This window comes from Triturus cristatus, chromosome 5_1 (genome assembly GCF_964204655.1).
Source record: "Triturus cristatus chromosome 5_1, aTriCri1.1, whole genome shotgun sequence".
Taxonomy (NCBI): domain Eukaryota; kingdom Metazoa; phylum Chordata; class Amphibia; order Caudata; family Salamandridae; genus Triturus; species Triturus cristatus.
In genome coordinates, this window is record NC_140587.1 from 146,964,464 (window position 1) to 146,978,338 (window position 13,875).

A 13,875-nucleotide genomic window follows, 5' to 3' on the forward strand; every position below is an offset into this window, starting at 1 on the left:
TATTGTTTGCCATGAACAAGGCCAAGACTGACAAATAAGGCGAAACGGCATTAATGCAATTTCTATTGAATTTCACCAGACCGTAAGGGTCTCAAGACGCTGGATGAGTGGACAGATCTGCAGTTCAGTCGAAGAGACAGGTCTTGAGGTCTTTCCTGAATTGAGGCAGTGACGGTGATTGCCTGAGGTAAGGAGGTAAGGAGTTCCAGGTCTTTGCAGCGAGGTAGGAGAAGGATCTTTCTCCAGCCGATATTTTTTAGAATCGTGGGATAGTGGTCAGCAGGGGTGGCTTCTTCATGTGGCCGGAGGAGCGTGGCCTCACTGCTTTCTCGCAGTGCGAGAAGCAGGAACATAAAATGGTATTTTAAATACAATTTTATGTTTCTGCTTCTCGCACTGCAAGCAAGCAGAAGGGCTTGGTTGGTTGGTCCTCATGTGGGGCAGGGGAGGAGTGGCTTGCCCACTCTGAGTGCACTGACTGTGTGCACTCAGAGTGCACTGACTGTTTGGTTGGCCCCGGGGTCAACCAAACCAGTTGTCACGATCCCACCCAGGCGCGGGATGCGTGTGGGTGGGTAGGGGTAAGCTACACCTCCCAGCATGCACCTGGGCAGGCACCAGTTCTTCCCTGGAGGTTAGGCTGCTATATATAGCCGACCTCAGGGGGATCCGGTGCTTGTCACCTGTTTCCTATGGAATTCACCTGGATTCCTACTTTTGCAGCTCTTGGAGACGGCGTTCTAACGCCGCGTGGACGAACGCTGCAGCTTCTCGCCTCAGGTCCGAGACCAGCCGCATTCCGCCCGCTAAGGCACCTGTGAACCCAACCCTGTACCTGTCCCTATGCTCAGGAGGGTGGCCGAGAGGAGGGTTTCCTCGCAGCGCACACTCACAACTGGCAATCTGGTTTCAACTCTGGCTACAGGAGCAGCGCCTCATCCCCCGCAGTGTGAGTACGCAGCACTGCCCTTCAATCCGGCACCGCTGTGCTCCTAACATGGTCTCAGCAGGTGTGAGACGCTATCACACCCACCTCGCTGCCTTCTTGCATTTCGTGACCTTGCGCAGGCTCTCAGGGAGGGAGTTTGTCCACGATGTTTTCTTTTCATTTTGTGACCTTGCGCAGGCGCTGAGGGAGACAGTTTTTCTGCGCCGTTTTCTTTTCATTTAGTGACTTTGCGCAGGCTCTCAGGGAGGGAGTTTTTCCGCGCCTGCTTTGTTTTGTCAGGACACAGCGCAAGCTCTCAAGGAGAGGGTTTTGTGCGCTGACGGTGTTTACCTTTACCATCTGCTCCTCTACTGTTCTTGGCTGTCTGCTTCCCTAGGAGAGTACCCCTGGGAGTTCAAGTAAGTTTCCGGCGCAAGAGACGGAGAGGGAGGCTGGCTAGTTCTGTATGGGCAGGAGAGGATGTGAAAGGACATCATGTAACCCTGCTTGTTTGTTGTTGTCTCGCCTGCAGTATACGGTGAGGAACCAATGGGACTACCCTGGTGCATGTCTACACCTAGCAGCCCCGAAACCAGAGATCCCCTAGGAAGAAGGCAGCGGAACGTTCTTTTCCGTTAGTCCTTGTTCTATCCCCTGTGTACTACGGTGCAGGGTGGAGTGCTTGACCGCCCCTTGTGGAGTATGGGAGAGCTGAATCTACGCATCAACATCAAAAAGACTTTTGTTATTATGAGTGTAGGTTTGGCGAAACTAAGGTCAAAGAGTATATTTCTATATAATGAGAAGTTGGATGTAACAGCACAATATCCCTATTTGGGCATTACTATTGACCACAAGTTAAATTGGTCCCCCGCAATAGAGTCTAGAAAATTTCACCTAGTAAGAACTACTATGGCTCTTGTGAACTTCTCGAAAAAATTGGGCAGAAGACCACCAGCAGAGCTTATAAAGATATACAGAGCTAAGTGTCAGTCAGTAGCATTATACGGAGCAGGAGTGTGGGGGTATGCAAATATTAAAAACTTACAAATGGCAGAAAATGCATTCTTCCGCTTCCTCTTAGCGGTGCCCAAAAGCACATCTACCTTTGTATCCCACACAGAACTGGGAATCCCATATTTAACGGACCTAGTAAAAATTCAGCCACTTCTTCTTTGGCATCGTATATGGTCCGGGGATAAATATACACTCACCCAGCAAATTATTGTAGATTGTATGGCTTTGGATCACTCACTTAAAATTGGATGGTTGGCTTACATTAAAGGATTCTTACTTGATTTAGGACTGGAAAAATACTATTTGGCCCCCGCTACAATCCGGTCACTATCAAGAAAGGCATTACAGGCGCTTTCACTTGCCCATTTAGAAGAAATTCGACTAACGAAAGAAGCCTTTAAACCATCTGTGCAACACTGTGTTGCTGTCCAAACAACCTTTTCAATTCAGCCATACTTAACCTATGATCTTACCACTTTTGAGAGATTTCTCTTAATAAGATTTAGGTAGAATATTTTCCATCGTCTGGTTGCTTTTCCGGAAAGGAACAAATGGGCTACAGGACCATCAATGTGCCCGTGTGATGAGACCTCAATTCAGACCACTATTCATACCTTTTTCTTTTGTAAATTCTACAGAGAGCATAGAAAGATCTGGCTAATCCCGCTATTAAAACATGTTGGAATAAGACAATGCCGTCCGGCTATGTTATTGTTACAATCATTGGGGGAGGAGTGGATGTCGAAGTGCATAGTTAAATTTCTGAAATGCATCTTCCGACATCGACTAAATTTGTAAATGTACCCACTCTAGGGCAACCTATCTGAGCAAAGCGATAGTGTTATCTCGCTACTATATTGTACATATTAGTAATGAACTTTAGCTGACACTAGAAATATAACATAGTGAAGCAATTAAGCGATTTTTACGTTTTTTTATAAGGAAAATTGGAAATAGTATTTTTATATTTGTATTTTTATAAATTGTCAGTATTTCGTTTTTAAAATTGTTATGAATTGTAAATGTTTTTTTGTGATTGCTTTTATGGTTTTCTATCTGTTAAAAACCGAATAAAGAAATACTTGACTTGATTTGTGGAGTAGTGCAAAGGGGCTTTGGGATCTGTACATCGCCCCCGCTGGATCTGTCTGAGAAGGTTAGTGTATCCTAGCGTAACCTGACATCAGTCTTACGCACTCTGCATTTTCTCCACTATATGGAGAAAATGACCTCCCCATAGACACCTGTGTGGTCTGTGTCCCAGCCAATCACAACACAGCCTTTGCAGCATTGTGATTGACTGAGAGGAGGGGAGGGAGGCTGCCTGCTTCCTGTCAGGAGCAGACAAGCAGCGACGACGCGGGACTGGGCCGGCTAAGGTAAGTTTTTTTTTTTTTAATTTAAATTAAAACTACCCTCCCCGCGACCTCCTGCCCCCCAACGCACGAGTTATGCCGGCCGCGACTGGGGTCAGGTAGGCAGAGCGCAGATTCCTGGTCGGTGTGTAGAAGGAGAGGCAGTGAGATGGGTAAATTGTGGTAAAATGATCTACAAACATAACCTAGGTGAATACATTATGGAGTTCATTAATGGACTGGTGGTGAAACCAAGCTCAAAAAGCCACTGGCCTAAATTACATTTAATCTGTACTGCTACAGATTTTTTCTCTTCGATGTACAGTTACCTGGTGACATTAGGCTATTATTACCTGGGCAAATGCTGCAAGCCTGCGTTACTGGTGTCGTTCACTGACTTTGGTACGAATACCAGTTCATAGGTGCTGTTACCACTAAGCACCATTAGGCCCAGATTCCAATGTTCCATCTAGTCCTGACCAGGGATGAAAACTTGTGTTTGTGCTCAAATGAAATTACAAATCTGACCAATAATGCTCCTGACGCAGGTGTTTGGCAGCCCTTTAAACCCTTCCGCAGTCGGGAGTGTGAATATTGATAGGACACATTCCTGATTTGTGCAACTCGGAACAAAGGAAAACATGTACAATGGGAACGTTAGCTCTCACACCAAGATCTGCAATTGAGTGCAAAGTGAGCCCCGCTAAATGTAAACTGTAATTCGCATGGGCACCATTTGCATCCATGATTAGTGCAAAGGTTTAGTATTCAACCAGAAGTTGTCAAAAAATATAGAAAGGGCTTTAAAAATCATTAGTATTTTTTTTAGCACCATCCCTTTCCCTCAAAGAGACCGGCATGTGCCAGATTAAAGGCATTGCTTGCTTTGTTAATCTGTCTGGGTGAAGTGTCTCTTTGAGTTTCTGGATTTATGGCAAATCATGTTGAAAACAATGGCACTGAAAAGGCACCACAGGGATATGGGAAATGCAACCCAGTGCAGTTTAGTGCATGCCTGCTATCGACACAAATTAGCTCGGTCTCCTGAGAAATCCAGTTAAGTGCCTAACTGGAAAGCGCTCGCCTGTGAAATAGGCCTGTAGCAGTAACAACACTTATCTGTTTAAAGGGAAACTGCTTCGTGTCTGTTCGGCAGTGGCCGGCATTCTGATGTCTCTTGAAAATATATCATGCGCTAATAACACTAAGGGCCTTATTTACAGTTTGGCGGATGCATGACATCCAGGAAGAGGGGAGTATGGCCAAGTCTGGCCGAGACCCAGCCTCTCCCATGAATGGCCGCGGATCCTCCCACCCGTACCTCCATCATCCCCCATTGCTAAAGACAGCACACAACACACTTTATAAAACTTTTGGGTTAGGGGTCGTAAACCTCCAGCCGTTTTTATTATGATAACAAAAACGTCTCACAATATAATACACTCAATATCACTTTACAAAAATATTTGCAGAAACCCCATCAAACAACATAGAATATTATTTACATTTTTTTATGGATGGCTAACTTTAACATAAGACTCTAATACATTGAAATTCCAAACCATATCTAGCCGTGCCTCTGCGTATCCAGTGTTGAGCCTACGAGTGAGATCATGACTGGTCAACCTGTGAGGGCCCCTCCCTAAGGGGGGTGCCCCCCCCCCCCTTTGTTTTCCTCCCCGGAGTAAGCTTGTGCAGGGGGGCTGTCTGCCCGCCAGGCTACCCACCTCTGGCACCCCTCACACCCGCATTATCCTCACAATGCCCTGTGATAGCTTGGCACCCATGCAGGGATTGGCCGTAAGGGCCTGTTGGCAGCGAGCACTCCCACACCCTATAGCCGACTTGCTGAAAGCATCTCCTGGAGGACCCTGTGAGACCGCTGTCCCACCTATCCCAAGTAAAAGGATGCATTCTATGGACCCAAAGTGCCCCACCAATCATGATCTCACCTGCCACAGGCCAGCATAGTTTACCTACTATCTGGCCTCCCCACAAGATGGTCATGTCAAAGTGGTCAATGTATCAACAATGCGAGGATGTTCTCAAGAAATATCTCATTATCAAGTTTAGAGAGATGAACCCCATCCTGGACAAAAACGCTTTCCCCTGGGATGCACCCATGTGCGATAGCCCGCAATCTTGGTGATCTAAACAGCTTTTCTATGTTCTTATTAATCAGCTTGATGGAGTGATTGAGGGCCCTGACCGACTCTAACCTTCTCCACTGAAACCTCGCATGATGTGGAACAAAGCGATAACTGACAGAGGGAGTTTCTTTGCCAACCAGCTCATTTCTGTGATCAACAATTCAAATAATACCCTCCTGCCAAGGTGCACCGAATAATTACCGCTAAGATGCACTGCCACAATTTCAGGGGGTTTACACCTCGAGTAGCCATGATTCAAGTGTATTCCTCGAATGTTCCACCAGCAGCCCTCCTTGCCCATGAAAAGACACATGGTAGCCCGCCTGGCAGGCTCCGGTCCTCAAAGTTACCTGCAAAATAAACATGCTTAACCAGCTGCTTAAAAGAATGGCCTATTGCCTACAATTCTGTCAACTCTGTCACCTCAGCGTGCACCAGAGTTTCACAGGAATCCAGTAATTGACTTGGCACTTCAGACTTTCCACCTGCATCACAGGACAGGAAAAATTGGGAGAGAGGGCAAAACACGATGTTTAGCAGCAACCCTACAGCATGTGCAACCTAACATAATGCTTGCAACCATCAGAGGACCGTCTGCCAATCTTCTGCATTGCCTGACACAAGACTCCCATTTCTGCAGTGGCCGCGAGTGAGAACTGAACTCTGCTGGGTCAAATCTCACTGCTCTGAGCACCAACCCAAGCGCCTTGGAGAACTGAAACCTCATCAAGGGGGACCCATCGGCATGTACTAGGAAGGGCCCCCAGCCCCAATATGCCTAAGGGCTAAAAACAATACAAGGTTGCCCTCTGGGCAGCAGGAACTGCCCTGTGCCATATGGAAGATTATATAGTCTACCTTGCCACCCTGATGTGTCTTGGAGCGTGGAAGCTTAATAGTCAAAGAACCCTCCAAACATTGCACATCAACCAGCTGCAGCTCTCGTTGCATGTCCTTTTGTTCTTGACCACCAATTCCCTCACCTTGAAAGCCCCATAGAAAGCTAGAGTAAATGCTGCCCTGAACAGGCGAGCCTCTTCTGCGAACCTACAGATATTAACCAGGACATCCAGAACTGCTGCCACCTTGCCTATATCAATGGCACGCCAGGCATTTGGCTTGTCCCCCTGAAACACTGCCATCCCCACAAAGCCCTCTGCACCAGAAATTATCTGGTTCCATCTGGGTGGCCAAGCATTCTAAAGAAGAAGGAAATTGCTGCCATATGGCATTGCGCACAAGCTACAGAGCACCCCTGATCCCTTAGGGATCCCAAGAACGACAGGACGGAAGATGATAAAAACCAAACCCCTCCCCCTCAGGTACCAAGAAACTGCAGTAAGTGCTGAATGCTCCCTCATAGGCCCACCTCATCCTGGGTGCTAAACTGTCTGCCACGAGGTCTGGTATGTTTGGACATTAAGATGCCACAGATGGTTCGGAAAAGGCATCAGGACTTCCCCTGCTTCTGGGTGGCAAAACCTGAAAACCTGCATCTTGAAAAGAGACAAAGCATCAGAAGTATTGTTCAACCCACCCGGAACATTCTTGGCCCTAAACAATGCATTAACTTTCAAGCATTGCAACACAATCTCCTTCAAAAACCTGAGTATCATCTTGCATTCAACATCACCGTCATGTTGTCTGACCAAAATAGGTTGTAGAACTGGTCTGGCCAAATGGGCAACGCCACCAGGAAGAGAAAGAGCTAAAGGTAACCAATGTTGGAGACCAGTTCAGACTCCACCCAGGCAGGTGTCCAGCGCTGTGCGCAGCAGTCCAGGCCCAGGATGGCACCCACATCGTCCGTGAAGAGGCCTAGCTCCTCACTGGACCTGGCGGGGCTGTGCCACACCACTGTGCTATTGAAGTCCCGCAGAAATGCCAGCCAAATGCGTATGTCCTGCCGAACCTCGCAAAAACAACCTGGTGTGGTGGTGCTTCTTCCAGGCTCATGGGAATGGTCCTTAAAGGGGAATGGAGCTGCCCAATCGCCTTCTGCAACTGATGTAACAAGACTTTTTTTGCACCAAAAAATCCTGCAAAGCCTGGGAAAAGGCAGTAACCTTCTCCTGGGGAACTTGAACTTTTACATCGCATGTACATTTACAACTCTTGCCTTTACCATGCATTTAAGGTAAGTTTAAAGGTTTGTGTATGTGTGTGTATATAGATAGTTGGGATGGGTAGGGGTATAGGGTGATAAAGGTATGTTATGGTTTTAGGGATGGGTAGGGGTATAGGGTGGTAAGAGTATTTTTAGGATTTAGGGTTGGGTGGAAATATTGGGTGGTAATGGTATTATTAGGGTTTTTTGGTTTTAGGGATGGGTAAAGGAATTGGGTAGTAAGGGTATAAAAGGAAGGGGTTTGGGGATCTACCATATATATATATATATATATATATATATATATATATATATATATTATCTACTGGCGGTCGCCAGTAGATAGTTATAGTTACAACCTAGTTTCCATAGGAAATCTCAAAATTCTATTTTGAATAACTTTGGCGCCGGTTGACGAAGCCTCGCGAAATTTTCAAAACTAATGGGGCGCTCCGTTCAGCTCCTACCCTGAAAGTCTCGGGGTGATTCGTCAAGCAGGGGCCGAGAAAAAAGGGGGGTCCCAAAATGCGTTTTCCCCATGCATTTTTCCATAGGACCTTTAGACACAGCTACAGCCCCAACGGCTGAACAGAATTACTTGAAATTTGGCAGAGAGGTAGCCATAAGGTCAAGGAAGTGTCTTTTGCAGGTCTGGTGTAAATCTGTTCAGTATTTCCTGAGAAAATAGCATTTAAAAGCATATATATATGTGGGCGGAGCCTAACCACACATCTCATCCTGAGATCCGATTGGCTGTCAGCACTTCATCCAAGAAGTGTTGGCAGCCATCTTGGGACCAATATACATGATAGCACCTCATTAAAAAGCATTGCAGTTAATAGAAGGTTTTAAGACTTTAGTTACATTATAAATCATTTGTTGATGGTACCATACTCATTTTAGGAATTGTGGTATGTTCTAAGGTGATTTCACCATGTGAAAAAGCCTTCTGCTGGGATATCATGATTGAGAGAAAAATATTTTCTCATGCTTTTACCACAGAGGTTTGGAAGGTGATCTATAAGCTAAACTGAGAGCTTATTTTCTTTAAATTCACATTATCTTTCTCAGTCATGTGAGAATGAAGTCTGACATTCTCAGTAAAACATGTACATCCAACAAGGGCAGAGACTGTCAATTGATTCCTTTGTGTTCTACTGCAGCTTCCCAGAGTGTTCCAAAGAACTACTAGAGCGCTAACAGTCCTACTTATGATAAACGTATGGCACACCTGAAGCCATCTTGCTTGGATTAAAGTGGTAACTCTTAAAACATTTAATTTAAAAAGGAACAAAATGAGGGGGTTCATTTTTCCATAAAAAGTATGATTAGTGCTGCAGAAAGAAAAATTAGGGCACATTTTGAGTGACTTCTCAAATCCTCTTCTATTTCATTAAAACATTCGGACATGCAGACTGAAACATGCACTTTCAATACTAGCAGCAGTTTTCCCTGGTGAGCAGTAGCTTTACTACAGTGATCTAATGAGCAAAAAGAGTGCTAACATTCTGAATTTATGGCAAATGTGTGACACATCTGAATGCCTTCTTGATGGAATCAAAGTAAAAAACTGAAAGTATTTCCTACTGAGGAGACTGCAGTAAATGAGGAAATTAGGAAACTTCATAACAAATAAGTGGGGACGCTAGGTGGCGCGCTAGCGAATGGACGCCTTCCTGTGAGGCTCCCGCAGTCCGGCGCATTTATCCGACATATATCCTTTAAGAGGCAAAATCTGGCGATCTGCTTTGATACGGAGGCATAGCGAGAGCTCCGGCAGCGACAAGCCAAGTCTGATCGCAATCGGTGCCTGGGCGTAGGAGATAGCCGCCTTGAAAGTTCCGACGGTGGGGCCGACTGGAGACTGTGAGGCGCTGGGCCGGCTGCACTTCTGAGGCGAGGCCGAGGCGTGGGAGACGGCTGTGGGCCTCCGGCCTGAAGACGGCGTGCGACGCGCTCGGAGGGAAGCCCGGGGGAGGAATTTGGAGCCTTGGGACCTTGCTGACGGCGCGACGGGCCTTCCCCCCCCCCCCCCCCCTGGAGGCGCGGATCAGCCTGGGGACTGGGGCTGGCGGTAGCGGTGAGGGCCTGAGCTGTAGATGGCCCGGAGTATTCCTATGCCGGACGTGGCTGGCGGTGAGCGGTTCCCCTGACTGGCGGGGGGGGTGCGGCTGTGCTTCCCCCTTCCACTGCGTACCGGAAAGAGCTGCGGAGGTGCCTGGGATCGCTGGAGGCTGGTGCTCCATTGGGGAAGACTGCGACATACGACCCGGATTAAGGTTTGCGGGCCCCCTGTGTGTTGACCCGTGCCGCTGCCAATCGCGCCGCCCGTGTTGTGGGCGCACTGTGCTGTGGGCTGTGACTCCGCCTGGGGAGAATCGCCAGGTGAAGGGATTGTACTGGGCCGCCTGTGTGGCTGGGGGTGTTGCACAGGGCTTCCTCTCCTCCACACTAGCCGCACTGCGCTGATGGTGCTGCGAGGGGTGTTTGGCACTATTTTTGGTCCGGAGGGCGTCTCTGTGCGGTCCTGCCCCCCCCCCGGTTGCAGCGGTGGAGTGGGTCGTCGGCACGGGTGGTGAAGTGGAACGCAGTGCACGGCCCGAGGTCCGGCCGGGGGTGACGGAGGGACGCATTGAGATCCCGTTGTGACTTGCACTTGGAATAGGTTGGCTATCCCCTAACACTATCCCCTCTTGCTTCCGCCTGTTGGTGAACCTGGTGGTGCGGTGAACCGGCTAGCTGGGGACTCGGAGAGAGGTCATAAACGGACGGGGATATATAGCGCTGCCTACACGTCAGGATGGGCAAGTCCGACACGCGACAGCCCAAGCTCACGTTTGAGGCTCAAAAGAAGACAGCTAAAGCTGGCGAGGTTCATCATAATCCGCCTGGACCGAGTGGAGCCGCGGGGGAGTCGGTGGAAGCGGGGGCTAATTTGCAAGATGTCCTGCGTGAGATGCGGCAAGGGTTCGCGACGATCGCGGACAAAGTTGATAGAATCTCATCGCGCATGGATGCAGTGGTTCAGAAATTGGACGCCCACGAGGAACGTCTGAACGGTGCGGAGCAGCGGATTTCGGACTCGGAGGACACTGTGACACGGCATACTACGCAGCTCTCCAGAATGGACAACCTGCTGCGTGTGATTGCCGCTAAAAATGAGGATTTGGAGGCGAGAAGTAGGCGTAATAACGTCCGTATAGTAGGTATTCCGGAGACGACGAATGTGGGCAAAATGGAGGAGTACGTTGAGAAGATGTTCCTGGCGGCGATAGGGGCAGACGCTTTCTCTTCGCAATTTATAGTGGAGAGGGCGCATCGCACCCTGGGTCCCCGACCCAAACCGGGGATGGTTCCTAGGCCGATCGTAGCCAGGCTACTGAACTATAGGGATCGGGATGCGGCTCTGCGGGCGGCTCGCAGCACGAAGTCCCTAACATATGATGGCCATTCCTTTACTCTATACCCGGACTTCACTCCGATGGTGCAGGAGGAGCGGTGAAAGTTTTTGGCGGTAAAGGCCAAGTTGCGCAACTTGCAATTGGACTATGCATTGCTCTACCCAGCCCGTCTGAGAGTCACCTATCAGGGGAGACAAAAAATTTTCACGAACCCTCAGCAAGTGGAGGATTTTATTAAACATTATAAGCGAGGTAACGGGCCTGCTGAGGGGGCGGCGGACGATCCAGAACTACTGCACGGGGACATGGAGGAAGGCGAACAGTGAGGTGCGGTGAGCGTTGATCGCATAATATGACTCTCCTCCTTTCCCCCCCCTTTTCCCCCCCCCTTTTTTTTTTGTGTTTCCCATGCCTGGAGGATGTTGTACAGTTTGTAATCTGTGTTGTCTCTTTGTACTTATAATCAGATGATACTGCTTGATGCTGTGGTACCTATTTTGCCTATGGTTATAACGCTGGACGCCCCTCTGGGTCGCCGGATTGGACTACAGGTCCTTTGGTGGTCTGAGCGGCGGTGAGGGGGTTTAGTTGTGCCACCTAGAAATGGTCCCCTACGGGAAACTCCCTCTAGTCTCTTGGGGGTATGGGGAGCTGACTGGCCCTGGTTCAGGGGGCAATTGTGGGAGGGGAGGGGTGGGCATATGGCTGGCAAGTTGGGGCATGCTTCAGTGGGAGGGGGGAGGGCATGTAGTGCGAGATGAGGGGAATGGAGGTTGGTGTTTGTGGACGGGGGTGGGTGACCTGGGGAAGTTGAGGGGTTTATTCCTACAGGGGAGGGCGGTGGAAGAAGTTTCTGGGACAGATGTTTTCCTTATTCGTGAAAGTCCAGTGCTTTGGTTGTTGTGGCTACACCTGCTACTGATCCGGGGTCGGGAGCAGAGCATCAGGTCTACCTTGGGTCGCCAAGTAGGTTATAGTGACTTGATGAGTCATGGCAGATAGTGGACATACTGCTAAACTAACGGTGTTATCCTGGAATGTGTGAGGGTTGAATGATGCCAGAAAGTGCAGGAGGGTGGTGACGTATCTGGAACAGCATCAGGTACAGATCGCATTGTTGCAGGAAACCCATCTTAGTCCACGGTCGACTCATTCGTTTGCCGGCAGATGGGCGACGGTGCGGAGTTTCTCTTCCTACTCGGGGTATGCCAGGGGCACTGCCATTTTAATCAAGAAAACGGTGCCTTTTGTGACACTTGGTGAGCATACGGATGCAGAGGGGAGATTTGTCTTACTGTGGGGTAGGCTTGGCACGGATACCGTCACAATAGTCAATTGTTATGGTCCTAACGTAGACTCACCTGACTTTTTCATACGACTTTGGGGTAGGATACTGAGCACGGGGTCCATGCATATTATCTGGGGCGGAGACTTTAATGTTGCCTTGGCTCCGGGAATGGATCGGTCTGACGGTAGCCCGCAATATCATAAGAATGCAAGGGATGTTTTGGAGGGCATAATGGAGGAGGGGGGCCTGATAGATAGCTGGAGGTTCGTGCATGCGGGGCTTCGGGAGGGTACGCACTTTACTGCATACGCTAACACGTGGGCCAGACTTGATTACTGTTTGTTATCTCGAGGTTTGGTGGCTAATCTGGGCAGGGTTGTGCATTTGCCGAGGTCTTATTCGGACCATTGCCCGGTGTTGGTACAACTATCGATCCCGGGTTGTGGTAGGGCGGTGCCACGCTGGCGGATGCAGTCCACGGCTCTGCTGGACCCACTGTTTAAGGCTGAACTGGGAGAGGAAATTGCAGAGTTCTTCCCTCGTAATAAAGGATCGGTGGATAGTGTGGAGGCCATTTGGGAGGCGTTTAAGGTGACGGTTAGAGGGTACTACATCTCGAAGAGCTTTGGGGTACTGAGAAATATTCGAGGGACGCTTCAGAAACTAGAGAGAGATCTTAAGGAGCTGGAGGTTAGAATGGCCCGGGAGCCGATGGGCCCCATTCATAAGGAATTTAGGGAACGGCTCTCGCAGTATGAAAAGGAAGCGGACAGGGAAGCAAACTTCAGAGGGAAACACTGGCAGGCGCGTAGATATTGTGAGGGAGAGAGACCGGGTCGAGCGTTGGCGGAGATTGCTAGGCACCCGAGATGTAATACACATATACTGGAATTACGTACATCGGAGGGTGGGACACATCAGGATACGAAGGGGATATTGGGTCTCTTTACCGCCCATTATGAGGAGTTATATGCCACACGGCGGGCTGAGGAGATCCCACTTGGGAGCTTCCTGGATGATGTGGCACTATGCTGGCTGAGTGACGAACATAGGCAATTCCTCGGGGCTCCGTTCGAACTAGATGAGATACGAGAGGCGATTATGTCTCTTAACAATGGGAAGGCAACCGGCCTTGATGGGCTGCCGGCGGAATTCTATAAGTGTTATATTGATATCATGGCCCCCGTGCTCAAAGAGGTTTTTGAGGAGTCTCTGGAGATAGGCATCTTGCCGGGTTCGATGAGGGAGGTGGTGATTACCTCTTTGTTGAAATCGGGAAAGGACCCAACTGACTGCGATTCGTACAGACCGCTCTCTTTAATAAATTGTGATGCAAAAATTTTGGCAAAGGTGCTGGCCGCCAGGCTTTCCTTGCTTATGACAAAGATAGCCCTGCCGGATCAGGCGGGGTTTGTACCTGGTAGATCCACGGCAAGCAATCTGCGCACCCTCTTCTCTCTGATCCAAACAATAGCGCCGGAATTGCCTGTAGCCGCCGTGTTCTTGGATGCCACGAAGGCATTCGACTCGGTCGAATGGAGCTACTTATTCGCCATTTTGTACCGGATGGGGTTTCCCAAAATATTTGTAGCATGGATCCGGTTGCTTTACACTGAACCGACAGCGCGA

The 13,875-nt window shown here is 49.1% G+C and overlaps 1 protein-coding gene across 1 annotated transcript in view; it reads left to right on the forward strand.

The window, feature by feature from the left end:
* Positions 1–1,245: 1,245 nt before the first annotated feature.
* LOC146830435 (uncharacterized) overlaps positions 1,246–13,875 on the forward strand; it is an 81,042-nt gene continuing 68,412 nt past the window's right edge. The window contains exon 1 of the mRNA XM_085604668.1: positions 1,246–1,347. The gene's annotated coding sequence lies outside the window, so the exon portion shown is untranslated. The remainder of the gene's footprint in view (positions 1,348–13,875) is intronic.